This window comes from Astatotilapia calliptera, chromosome 7 (genome assembly GCF_964374335.1).
Source record: "Astatotilapia calliptera chromosome 7, fAstCal68.1, whole genome shotgun sequence".
Lineage (NCBI taxonomy): Eukaryota > Metazoa > Chordata > Actinopteri > Cichliformes > Cichlidae > Astatotilapia > Astatotilapia calliptera.
In genome coordinates, this window is record NC_137428.1 from 52,777,665 (window position 1) to 52,788,235 (window position 10,571).

The window sequence follows — 10,571 nt, forward strand, 5'->3', positions numbered from 1 at the left end:
AGGAAGAAGATGGAAGCTTGAGAATGGAGCAGAAAAGCTTTCAAGTGCACACTGTTCCTGTATTCCCTGCAATTTTGGCCAGCCTGCACCCTGCCAGTGGAGCAATGCCCACCTCCTGTTGTTTTCAGGACAGGAAAGGGAAGCACCGGTTGTTGTTATGTGCTGCCACTCGGCCACCAGCTACCTCTCCAACATCTGCTGCCCATCCAAAGTTGGCCAGAGCTTCAACAGGCCCGAGGCTGTCGCTCCAGCAAGGACTGCCTCTCCAGCCCTCTTCAGCTGTTCAAAGAGAGGCTCCAACACCACAGTTTCTATTGTGGATCTCCTTCAGGATAACCCCTGCATCACCCCTCCCCAGCATTATCACCACCCCCACCCACCCACACACATACTGCAAGGCAAGAGGCAATAAAAGCCTCCCTGCCAGTAGAGAAAGAGAAAACAGACCCCCTTTGTTCCCCCCTGCCCATTCTCAGCGTCCATGGAGGTACATGATCCACCCCTCCTCCCTCCCCCTTGGAACCCCAAAAGCTTGAAAACACTCCCACTTCTTCCTTTTCCTCCCTCCTCCTCCCCTAGCCAGTAGCAACGAAGCAGCGCATCTGATGAGATCTCAGAAAATGCACTCCTGGAGCAAACATCGAGTTGAATTTCCATTTGTTCCCATTGGATCTCTAAATTCGAGGTTGAGTGGTTCAGATCACCTAGTTAACAAGGAGGTCTAAAGGGGACAGAGAGAGAGCATAAAACCTGCAACATTACGTTCCATTATCTCAATGTCCCATTTCAAAAGGGTCTATTGCTGTCACCCCCCTGGCACTTACTTAGGACGGAAAAGAACATCCTTAAATGCTTTGTACTTACTAAAGGGGGTTGATAACCTGACATGAGTAATATTAGGGTTCCCTTGGCAACCTTGAGTGACTGGGCTTGATGACCGTCATGGTGTGAAGCTCCAACGTAATGATTTGGTCACAGGGGGCCATCCAAGGAGGTCTTCACTGACCTCCATCCATCCAACATCTGTCCAACTACCTGCTGTCCAAAATCTATAGCCGAATTTAACAGTAAATCAACTGAGCACAGCATCTCTGATCAGCAGGGCTTCCGAGTCGGGGCTATGACTAACAGCTTTTCCATCACTTAAAGTAACAATAATGCCTCTTTTTTGTTGTTTCCAGAGCTTAATCCAACATAATTATTAACATACAGCTCGCTTTTTTTTATCCAAACCATAGCCAATGGTATTTAGTTTATTTCAAAAGATGACTAAATAATAATTCCTCACATTTGAAAAGCTTGAATTTACTCAAAAACAAACACGCTTAAAGGATGCTCATTGTTTTCTGTCATATACTGTTGCAAAGGCAGATGGCCAGTATGTGCCAAGTAATCCCTACTTGCCAAAAGCTCAGGCTTTAGACTGCTCTGTTTCAGATATTAGTGTGAGAAAACCTTAACACGTGCGAAGCTTGAATCAAAGCATTTTTATAATTTTACTTTTATTAAAATTATTAGAAACATGTCCAAACAGCTGATGATGAATTTTCTGTCTGTGCACCAATCGATCAAATCATCAGACCCTTGTGTCAGCTATTTAATGTGCTGTTACAAGCAATGAAAGGAATCAACTACTGGTTCCAGTTAAAACCCGGAACCAATCCATTATGAGTTAAATGCGTGAAAGCTTTTGCACACCAAAGTCACATCCAAGTCTGTTTTTGTACAGTAATTAGAGTCAGGTCCAGGTATTTGAATTGATGATACAAACCTGTGCAAGCTTACTTTTTTTCCTCACATGTAAATCCAATCAGTAAACAACATGGGGATCAATAAAAACAAATCTGACCTATAGGAAAACTCAGCAGTGGCACTGGTGTTAATAAATTCTTGTCAATATCCATAACAGCAAGAAGTAAAAGGAGAAGCCGAAACCAAGACATCTATCTAATCGAGGTTCACTTTGTACTTTTTACTTACTTTGTTTACCCATTTTTCTTAGTCATCTGTTGCCATTTACTCCCGATAATAAAATACAAGTCTACGGTGTAAACACCAACAGTTGCAGCTGTGTGGAGGGATTTACAGGAATGTGTCAATTCCCATTAGAGCTGCTGCTTAACTGACTGTGAAACTCTAATTGTACCCACCAGCTTGCAACCAAGCAGGCCCGACTCACAGAGAGAGACAGAGAGAGAAGGAAAGTAAAACATGGGCACATGTAATGAACATGTATGAATGCCTTTCTTTGCTTCTGCATACGTTTGTCCAAATTACAAACAGTGAAAGTGATCAGGCAGCTGTGAAGCAGGCAGAGCACCGTTCCCTCTGTGGTGTGATAATGAGGCACTCATCAGTCCCAAAATGAGACGAACATGCCTATGACAAGGAGGTCCAAATGATGTCAGTGTGCTGCGCTGCTGTGCGTGATAGCTCCACTGGGATGAAACACCCAGACCGCAGTGACACTAATGGGTAGGCATGGGCCTCCATCATTCCCCAGGGAATTTAGCCTCATCACAGCCGAGCAGCACGGCGTTTCTATTCACAATGGCTGCTGGATCCTCTTCACTCGGGACACGAGAACACGTGTTGCCAGAACTCACTCAATCATTCAGTCAATCAGCTGGAGTGACTTATGATGGTAAATTATTGATTAGTGCGTGTGCACTTTTGCATGAAAAAGAAATTATTGCAGGGGGTATTTATGGTTGGTTTCAGCGCATCAGTCATAATTTCTACAGGAACTGGAATCAATATCAAGATATTCGCTGAGATCTGGGTATATATATATATATATACATACATAATGTGTGTGTGTGTGTGTGTGTGTGTGTGTGTGTGTGTGTGTGTGTGTGTGTGTGTGTGTGTGTGTGTGTGTGTGTGTATAGCATGTGCAGATACCAGATTTTAGGTAAAAACTGAAATAGATGAATTGCCAATTAATTTATTATTGTATTCCTCAATTAATCAGTGAATTCTTTTTTTTTTTAAACAAATGTCAAAGAAACTTGAGATGTTTTCTTGTTCCTTTATGTTTTCAGCGCTCAGACCGAGGTCTAAAATATCTTCTGTTCACCATCATATAGCATAAAATATTTCATTTGAGAAACTGCACCCAGAAAACTGTTGCTAACGTTGTAAGATCTAAAGTTGCTAAGCATGCCAGATTTGTATCAAATATCAACTCACTGATGGATTACTGAATCATTTACTCCTGGTTCTAATGCCTAGGTTGGCCTTAATTGTTGTAATGCCTTCATATTCCCATTTCCAGATTTTAGCACTTAGTTAATTCAGAACATAGAAACTATGAAATGTCACATAAATGATTGTCAAGACTTAGAAAAAAGAGACACTTGTGATTAACCAGAAGCGATCTTTACACTGACAGGTCCCTCTTACTAAACATCTACTGAGACTAGCCATCTCCCACCCTGACTTCAGCTTCACTTTGCCGGAATCGTGTTATTGTTTCATCTCGGAATATGTGCTGCTTCCCTAAACAAGCATTACTCTGACATGACTCAAATGTACCCTTGATGAAATGGCAGTCTCTCAGGTTCAGACCAGTTCCTGAAAGAAATTATGTCATCATTACAACAAGTGACACAGAACAAATCTTCCTTTCTATGAGGCACTTTGTTCTGGCCTGTGAATGTCCACGGACGGCTGCTTAGAGAAGGCGCGTTGATCACTTCTCACAGAATAGCCTGCGTTTTTCTGCAGCCCACAGAGAGAAATTGGTGGCATTTTCCCTCCAACACCCAAGCTTTTCCCATAGCCCCTGGAGCAAAGTTGCCCGTCGCTGGTTTTAGGTCAGCGTGCAGTGTGACTGACTGGTGCTCTCACAATAACTCTGGCCAACGTGTGTCATGATAATCCCTTAGTTATGCAAATCTCCCCGTCTAGAGTCATTTGTGATGAGTTTGAAAGTAAAGAAGGCAGCACAATGTAGGTCGCTATCTTGTCCCGATTTCTCCACATTTGTCAAATGAGGCTGAAATGTTATGTTAGCAGCACTCCAGTAGCTGTGGATTAAAGCCTCTCTGAGCTCAAACTACAACCTGATCAAGAGACTACCACAAAGCACACAAACTGTCTGGGACGTACATTTTTGCCGCCAGTTTTATAAATTAATGTAAACTAGACATAAGGCAAGGATAGAGGGATATTGTTATCGTCTTAACCAGATTAACTATAGTCTGCTTGGAGTGAATAAACATTACTAGAAAGTGTGTCAGGCTTTTCAGAGCAGTAAGCGCAAGGCAAGAGCTTCAGACAATAACACAGGGGTCATTAGCATTGCATTAATTTGGCCAACTGAGCAGGCAGCGAAAGTGTGCAGTCAAGGCATGTGTGTCTGGGTGTATGTATGAGTGAGAGTGTCTGGGGATGAGCAGAGGAGGGGAGGAGGAGGAGGAGGGGTGTTGTTGCATGATGGTGAGTTCCCCCTTTACTGAAGCTTTGACCAAGGGGCAGACAGACGGGGGAGGAGGAGGTGGAGTGGGAAGACAGGATTGTGTGAAAATATGTTTGGGGTTTTTTCCAGCAAATGAATTGTTTTGACTGGTGGATAAATGGTGTGAGATGAATTCTGTGAAATCTCAGGGGGGCCCCTATCATAATCAGATTCAGTCCCATGAAGGGAAATTAGACTCAGCAAAGTGACTGGTCAGTCAAAACAACACAGAGTTGTGACATAAATATGAGGGGAATCAAACATGTGGGAAGCAAATCAGCTTATGAGGGATTGTGCGTGTATCCAGACAGCGATTTCATCAACACAGGACAATAAAAAGCAGCTGTCAAGTACAGTAGAGCTGTCTATCTATCTGTGGGAATATCCACTGTATCTACACCATGTGATATGTGATGATCGAAGCAAAAAAGATCAAGTCCAAAGACAATATTCGCAAATAAGTGCCAATGATTTGTTTTTTGTGTTTTCCCCCTCAGCATCTTTAACGCGTCACGGTACGTGTCAACCCTTTGATTTGACAGTCGTTCACCGGAATATGTCCCACACCTTTTCGCTCTCTCCGACGATCACCTAACACGTAAAATATCACCCAGAACAGCGCGGCGTGTTATTTAAAATAAACCACTCCTGCACACTCCCACCCCCCGAGAAGGAGCTAAAAGAGGGGCAGTTTTTCTATCGGCATCCTTCCAACGTGCCACAAAACTCCTGTCAGTGAACTGTAAGCCACACGACACGTGCTTATTATGAATGGTCTAATTTAGCTCACCTTACCTCCTCCCTGGGCGGTGAGAAACACAAAACACCGCGGGTGTCTTCAGCCTCCCGCGACAGAGCGAAGCCGTGAGCTGCGGTTATTCACGTGGAGTCCCCGCTCAGAGCGCCGAACCTCTTGCACTTGCCTCCGATGCCTCTCTCAGCCACCGGTCCCCTCCTCTCTCTCTCCCACCAGTTCACCGACATACAAACACACACACAGGCGGGGGCGCGCAGCAGCACCCGGAGGCGTGCGCACGCCCATTGCGCGCACTGCAGCGCCGCTGCTGATGTATGGTGGCCTAAAGGCAGTGAACCATTCCAGAAAACTGTCATACAAATACATACAATAGTGCTTTACCCCCCCTGAAGCCTCAAAATCACAGATGGACAACATCTGGACAAGCTTCTTTTTTTAAGTTTTTCTTTTAATATAAAAAAAGCCAGACTGTATATTTTAAAGGCCAAACGATGATCCTTTTTATTATTATCTAACAGCGGGGAGTGGCTTTTTCATTTAACTGTTTTCTCGCTGTTTGCTTTAAAAAGGCGCCAAGTACAAGAAAAGCTCAACACTGAAATACGTACATTTTTTCCATTAATCGGGCTGAAAAAAATAAAAGATTACGTTTAAATAAATTTTAAAAAAACTAAAGTCTGATTCACATATTAGTCAAATATAAGTGCTTTCACCTTTCAGGGAATTCCAGCTGTTCTGGAAACTAATTGCTTAAAGACAGTTGCATGTTCTGAAGCATGACAGTTTTTCCTGCAGGCAGGTTTGCGCTCATAACCATATAGCAGCAGCCCGTGGGATCAACTGAGACCTTTGCCGGATGAGGTCATGTGACGTTAAAAGGCACACTTTTATCTCAGACTGCTCTCTTCTATCACTGCACATTACACACATGCATTATCCGAGGCTTAGCAATGGTATCCATCTGCAGCCGTGGAATCACACAAAGAGTAAGTGACGTAGTTTTTACGCGGATAAGCCCGGTTTTGGCAAAGAGACAGTTTGTGGTCTGCCATGCAGGAGCCGGTTGACTGAGATTAGCTAAAATTAGGTTGTGGCATAAGATGAAAACGGGTTTATAACGTATATGTGAAATCACCTGAGGGAAAAACCTCCAATTATGATCGTAAAAAGCTTAAAGAGCTACAGAATCAGCTTGAAAAGCGCAAGTCCCTCACCGCAGTACACTATTTTCCAACTTAGCCAGCATCCCCTCTTTAGTTATATGCGAAGAGTTTCTTTGATTTGCTTATATAGTGTTAGAAAAAGACAGAAAACTGAGGCGTGATTCCCCAGTGGGAAACGCTCCAATATCCTCCCCGTCATCATCTTAAGGGGGCCAGGGAATTCTCACCAACATTTGCCTCCCCACACGGGGAAAATACTGTAATTGTCATTGCCTCTTATTTAAAACTGCCTCCAGACATGTCTGCATACGTCTTGAATCTCATTAAAATATTCTCTTAATTTCCCCCATGCACATTATCTGTGAAATACTCAAAGGGATTTTCACAAGTTCAAGGATACAGCACCACAGAGGCAGAGTATATAACACTTTGAAAGTTGCAAAGTGAACGCCGTCAAGGCTTTGTGTTGAAAAGCAAAACCCATTAGAGGAGACGCTGTGTCTGCCTCACTGGCATCGCCAATTACGGTGCCTTTTACTACAGTGGATCCTTGAAGTCCTCTGCTCACTCAGATGCAAAACTTTACGGCACAGATACTGTGCGGGAGAGAAAGTCATCTCTCTCCGTGTTTACGCCACTATTATTCTTTGTTCTGTACAGAACAAACCGTGCACGGCACCAACAAGCCAACCATGAAACGATGTTGTCCACATCAGAGGTAATTATTAACTCACACAGCTTGAACACAGGTCAGCAGCCCAAATCCTATAGGAAAACACAGCAGTTTAAAAAACAGCATCAGACATCAGATGCTCCATTTTTTCCAAAGTTTTCGAACTTATTCACAATTTGTAAGTGTAGTCAGTGCCAGTGCTTCAAATAGGGTGTGACTGAATGCAGTGCAGTGGCATTTGTTTGCACTGGTTTGGTTGTTCTCAGGTTAAAGCTGGGATATTAATATATTATGTGATTGGTCCTTATCTGGGAATGAACGGGGAAATTTATATGATTTGTTATTGCTGAAATAAATGTTACTTATTCATTTATTCCCACTGGATATTTTTATTTTAAATTTCAAGTAAGTTGTTGACCATCATATAAAGAGCCGATGAACCCCTAACACTGTTCCTCTGCTCGGTGTATTGGCTGTGCATCACTCTATCAGTTGCTTTTTTTCCCTTTCAAAACATTGCTATCATGTTTTTGCAATTGAGCAGCTTAAATCTTATCTTAACATCATTCGTCAGCTCCAAAACTAATTAAGTACTAATGAGCTGGGTTTATTAGCTACAGATAAATGTGAGGTGTAATTGAGCAGCAGCCACTTGGAGGATAAACTGTTGTTACATGAAAGCAAAGATGAGAGAAGGCAGTATCTGTCGAAATCTCCTCAGGATCCATTTCGGGTATAGACCAAAGAAACATATTCATATTTACAGTCTGGAGGTTTGGCCAAAGGTGCAAAAGAAATCAAATTACTGATGTAATTAGAGCTGCGGGACAAGTTCATGAGTCAGAGCTGTTTACATCAGGGGAGGATGCATTTCCTCTCTGTCTGCTGTGTAATTACATTACATGACTTCTCTGTATTGACAGGGAGCAGCCTTTAAAGCCTGTCTAACCATGTTAATACACAGGGGGCAAAAACCTGATGGGAATTCACAAATACAACATAGGGACAACCTGTGGATGTTAGTCTTCATGTGACTTCATGGCCATTCAATATGGTGTTCTGGATTTCCCATTAGAAAGCTACCTTTGCTCATTTATCACTATGCTCCTTGTAAAATTAGTAAAATAAGTTGCTGCTGAAATAAAAGAAAAATAATTCTCTTTGTTGTGGTGACTCATTTCAGCCACAGGAATGGGTTTTTTTAAACTATCTTAAAGGCTAAAGAGGACTTAAAATGGTTTTTAAAAAATCCCTAATAATAATAACAATCATAAAATTAAACGTAAACTTAAAATTCTTATTCTGGGCGTTTAATCCTTATTTATGTTTTACTGTGCCTACGTGCAGCTCTGCTCATCCTTTTTTATCCTTTTTCCTGTTTAAGGCCACCTTCTTTACTTCCCCTCTCATTGATATCACACAAAGAGCCAAGAGTACAAAAAACCCTGAGTTTCAGAAACTGAGTTTTGAGCAGCCTAAGCTTCTTCTTTTTTTTTTTCTTTCTTTTTACAGAAATGACTTGTGCATACACTGATCTTATTATCTGAAACTTATTATCTGAAGCATCCACCACTTTAACAGTATACAGTTATGGTCAGTAGTTTTCATACACTCATGGGAATCATGGCATGAATGTCATGGTAAAAGGCTTTTAATGATTTCTTTAAACTGTTTAAATTGTTTTTTTTTTTTTCAGGATAGGATACCACATCCTTAATTACATATTTAATGACCTTTAAAAAGAAGAATTGGGTGCACAAATTTGAATTTATTCTCGATATTCCCTAATCCACTCAGGGTCAAAGGTAAACACACACACACACACACACACACACACACACACACACACACACACACACACACACACACACACACACACACACACACACACACACACACACACCGATATTTGGTTAAATGTCTCTTAGCAGGTTGCACCTTGACAGAAGACTTTTGGTTGCCATCAATAAGCTTCTGGCATAATTCTGGTTGCATACTTGAGCACTCTTCTGGGCAGAGTGTATTTAAAGTGTTTGGTTTTCTGATAAAGATCTGGCTTTTAAGCACATCTACATAATGTCAACAGGGCTGAGGTCAGACTGTTGGGAAGGCAATCCCAGCAGCTTAATGCTAGCCTGCTTTATCCGTTTCCAAACCAGTTCGGAATGTGTGTTTGGTATCATTGTGCTACTGGAACACTCAGTTGGGTTCAAGTTTCAACCATGTAGCTGATTCGAGGTGAAGTGATCTTGTCAAGTTAAGACAATGTAGAACCTTCAGCAACACTTATTAATAAGTCTGTATATGTACACGTCTGGCCTGTGTGGAATACACTCAAATTGTTCTCCCAATTCCCAAAGCTTGTGATGAGTGTATGTAAACGTCTGAGCATAACTGTATATGGCAGACAATAGTAAAAGCATAAGTAGTCAATTTTTACCAGATTCAGTACTTTAATAAAAACAACTAGAGTATAAAAGGCATGCTTAGCTTTAACGTACCTTCAAGTATCTTGGTGTCCACATCTCCTCAGACCTGACATGGGCTGCCCACATTCAGGTCCAGACCAAAAAGGCTAGGCAGCGCCTGTATCACCTACGACAACTGAGGAAGTTCAGGGTCTCTCCAAAGATCCTCAGGATTTTCTATACAGGCGCTGTGGAGAGCATCCTCACACAGAACATGACATCGTGGTTTGGGAACAGCTGTGTGAAGGACCAAAAAGCTCTCCAGAGAGTGATCCGTACAGCAGAACGCTGCTGCAGGATTGCTCTCCCCCCGCTTCAGGACACCTACACCAGGAGATGCCGGACTAGAGCAGCGCAGATACTGAAGGACCCGTCCCATCCTGGCAACAAACTGTTCCAACTTCTGCAATCTGGTAGAAGGTTCCGCATCTTCCAGGCAAGGACAGAGAGACTCAAGAGGAGCTTCTATCCCCAAGCCATCCGTGCCCTAAACACACACACCCGCCCTCTCACATCATCTATAATTGACTGAGTCAGGACTCTTCCAGACACTAAACCAAGGCACAATGTACATTTCAATTCCTTTAATTTTAAATATGTTTATATTGTCTATCCTGTTTTGCACATGTCGAGGAGCGTGTCAGGCTACATTTCACTGTGTGTTATACTTGTATAACTATGCATGTGACAAATAAAGAACCTTGAACCTTGAACCTTGAACGATGGGTTGCTGTATGAGCTCTATACCAGACTTGATGTGAAAAGACCTGCCTTGTGAATTTACACCCCCCAAAAAATACCCCAAAACAAAAACAAATCTACTGCTTTTGCCTTTCAGGAATTTAGATGCACTCTAAACTTCTAGAATGGGATTTACTTGTACGAGTCTTCTTGTTTACATACTAGACGTAACACAAAATCCTTGCTTTCGGTAGAATCTGCATAAGGCGAAAGTAAACAAAACATCAGCAGCTGGTATAGGTGGAATAAGCAGCAAAAGGCTGTTTTTGTACACAGGAAAGAACTCGTGCCTTTTCCTCAGACTCAG

At 42.3% G+C, this 10,571-nt stretch overlaps 1 protein-coding gene across 11 annotated transcripts in view; it reads right to left on the reverse strand.

The window, feature by feature from the left end:
• Positions 1-5,459, reverse strand: part of nrcamb (neuronal cell adhesion molecule b) — an 84,790-nt gene extending 79,331 nt beyond the window's left edge. For 4 of the 11 annotated variants that reach the window (XM_080304620.1, XM_080304634.1, XM_080304626.1 and 1 more), the window contains exon 1: positions 5,258-5,419. The gene's annotated coding sequence lies outside the window, so the exon portion shown is untranslated. Of the gene's footprint in view, positions 1-5,252 lie in introns of all 11 variants that reach the window. The other 7 variants (XM_080304633.1, XM_080304625.1, XM_080304618.1 and 4 more) reach the window with 4 other exon arrangements.
• Between the last annotated feature and the right edge of the window lie 5,112 nt (positions 5,460-10,571).